This window comes from Rhinolophus sinicus, linkage group LG04 (assembly GCF_036562045.2).
Source record: "Rhinolophus sinicus isolate RSC01 linkage group LG04, ASM3656204v1, whole genome shotgun sequence".
In the NCBI taxonomy this organism is placed as follows: domain Eukaryota; kingdom Metazoa; phylum Chordata; class Mammalia; order Chiroptera; family Rhinolophidae; genus Rhinolophus; species Rhinolophus sinicus.
In genome coordinates this window covers 101690478-101693396 of record NC_133754.1, presented here as the reverse complement: position 1 = coordinate 101693396, position 2919 = coordinate 101690478, and the positions used below count along the sequence as shown (strand labels likewise).

At 49.2% G+C, this 2919-nt stretch overlaps 1 pseudogene; it reads right to left on the bottom strand.

The window, feature by feature from the left end:
• Positions 1-912: 912 nt before the first annotated feature.
• On the bottom strand, positions 913-2378 carry LOC141571254 (malate dehydrogenase, mitochondrial pseudogene; annotated as a pseudogene).
• Positions 2379-2919: the final 541 nt, after the last annotated feature.

Genomic DNA, 2919 nt, shown 5'->3' with positions numbered 1-2919 from the left:
CCTCCCAGGCCCACACACCCCTAGGAGATAAACAAAGTACAAAGCAAGACAACATCTGATGGTTTCTACATTCCAGGAGGCTTTTCCAGGCCTAAGGCAAACACAAGCTGGCAGGTACAAGGTACGGAGCAAAACGAGATGGCTTTTAAGATATAAGAAGGTTCCTGTTCCTGGCCTACATATAGCCTAACACCCAGCCCTCCTGGGGGGGGGGGGGCGAAATAAGTACTGACCCAGAATAAGGCAGCAAGTCCCTTTGCTGGGGACTTGGGACTTGAAACCCATGAGTTAGTGTGTCTGTGGAGCTCCAGCTGCACGACAACCTGGAGACGGTTTGGCCATGTTTCCTGCAATATGGAGAGAGCTGGTCTGTGGAGAGAGAGAGGGCAGAGATGCAGGAAGGTCCTGCAGGTGGCAGCTGCCTGGTCACAGGGCTCTGGCCCAGGACTAAGAAGGGTACTGTTGTGGGTGAGCGGATGCTGGAAGGGGCTGGGCTCACGCGTCTGCAGCTGTGGGCTCTGTACCTCAAGGGCTTTGTTTGCAAAATGACCGCAGATGAGTCCTGGACACTTACAGCCCAGTGAGTGGGGACAACTAAGGTTTCAGTTTTGAATTTTTGGCCCTGTGGCTTTGGGTAAAATACGTAATCTCTCTGCGGGTGTTTCTCACCTGTGGACCCTCCTTAGGCTGCTTCAAGGATGAGTGATGCCCATGATGAGATGAGTGCCGTCTGTGCTCTGTGCCCGGCAGCTGTGACACGTTGTAGTTTTTTGTTTCGTTTTGTTTTGTTTTTCAGTTTTAATGGGGGAAGAAATCACTGTATTTATGGAAGAGATTTTGAAAAAGAAAAATCAAAGCCTACTTTTATTGACCCACCAGTAGACTGACAGCAATTGGGGAGGGATGATAACATTAATATACTACTTATCATTAAAGCAAATAGAAATACAAAGGTATCTGAAATGGCTTTACAGTGACGTGATGCCTTAATAAGTCAAGGAAACGGATTGCTCACTAACTGCTCTCATTTCATGTTCTTTACAAACTCCTCTCCTTTCTTGATTGAGGCCTTCAGCTCAGGAATGGCGTCAGCTACCATCTTCTCTTCGAAAGGGGAGATTTTGCCAATGCCTAGGTTCTTCTCCATGCCCTTTTCCCCAGCTGCAATGGTGTGGGGAAATAGGGACAGTCCGTTTCTTGGGACTTCACAAAGGAACATTCGACAGTTCCTTCCTTTCCGTTGATTGCATCCACAAGGGAAAAGACAAACCAGGCTCCAGCATTTACCATGGACAGGGTGGCAGAGACTGCTCCAGCTTTAGCCTAGACCACCTCCGTGCCGGCCTCCTGGATGCGCCCAGTGAGGGCTGTCAGCTGGTCCTGGGGAAAGCCCACCTTGGGCGTGCACTGAGAGAGCAGGGGGATGATTGTTGTGTCCAGCGCAACACAGCAGTGAGGGTGCAAGAAGGGGCGGTTTGGGTTAAGGTTTTTAGAAAGAAACAGATACTTAATGCAGTTAAATCTCTCCGAAGGCCAGGGGTCTCTCAGTCTCAGAGGACTGGAGCCCAGAATATGGCCGACTGGGGGTTTTTATTGAATAGGTATGCAAAAACAAGAGAAAGCAACATTGTTTCTCACACGGTCTCTGAAACTCACACATCATAACAGAAAAATATTTATCTCAATCACCCTTTGTCAGTCAACAGCTGAAGTACGAGGTCCCACAATGTCCTAATTAAGGTATGTACCTTCTCAGGGTCAGAAGGGTCAAGTCTCTTATTTTGTAAGTTCTGTTGAGCTAAGTGGAGAGAACTGATCTTTGTTGTTTTTGTAACTTCTCTCACAAACAGGTGCCAGGGAAAAGGCAGAGCCAGCAACAGCTTTTCCCAGGCAGGGGGAAGGGGAGGCAAGGCCCCTTCCCATATTTTTCTAAGGCAGCTCATTGGGGGTCCCCACTCGGTTCCGCCTGGCTTAGGTTGTATCTCCTGTGAGATATCTTACCCGTCTTTGGCTGCAAACCTTCTTTTGGGGACCAGACAGAGAGACATAAGGTGTAAACATAAGGATGGAACAAAGACCCAGAAAGGCACAGTCTCACAGACTCTTCTTTCCTTGAGGAAAGACACGGGGGGGACAGTTGGCTAGGCTGTTGTGTGACTACAGATGATGGTCTTCCCGGCATGGCCACCGATGGCAGGTGAGTTGACTGGAGCTGGATCCAAACCCTTCAGTTCTGCAACAAAAGCGTTGACTCTTACCACCTCCGGGGTTGTCACCCCAAATATTTTATTGGGGTTGTAGACTCCGTGTTTTTTCTATGAAAGCTGGGATCTGAGGTGATGGAGAGTTTTCAATGTCCCTGGGTTTTCTTGTGCCATCGACTTAACCGTTAACCATTGGCCACTTAACTGCCTGAGCCTTAGTTTCCCTGCTGGTGAAATGGGGTAAAAACAGCATCTCTCCATAGGGGTGTCATTAGGCATAAGTGACATAATACAGCTAAGCTCCTACCCAAGGCTTGCCTGGCACAAAGTAAACTTTCAAAACTCAGCTGCGTGTTTGCCAGCAGCCCCTTTACTCTCGGCTGTGCTCGGCCCACCCGTGGCAGTTGCAGCAGCCCGTCAGCTCAGTGCTGTCCCCTCTCAATAAAATAATGGTTCCCATGGAAGAAAACACTCAAATACAACTTGTTCGCTTAAATCCAAGCTCTAATTGCTTTGGGAAGAAGCCCAAAAGTGTCGTCTGCAATCCTTCCTGTCCTCTGGCCTGTTGGTCAAAGCCAAATCTCACTCAGAGCGCTCCAGTCACCCGGGAAGTAGGACTGGCCGAGAAAAGGACACAGCAGCCTGGGGTCTTTGGGACTCAGGCAAGGAAACTGCTGTCTTGTCACTTCCCTGTCCAGCAGCTTCCCTCCTCTCT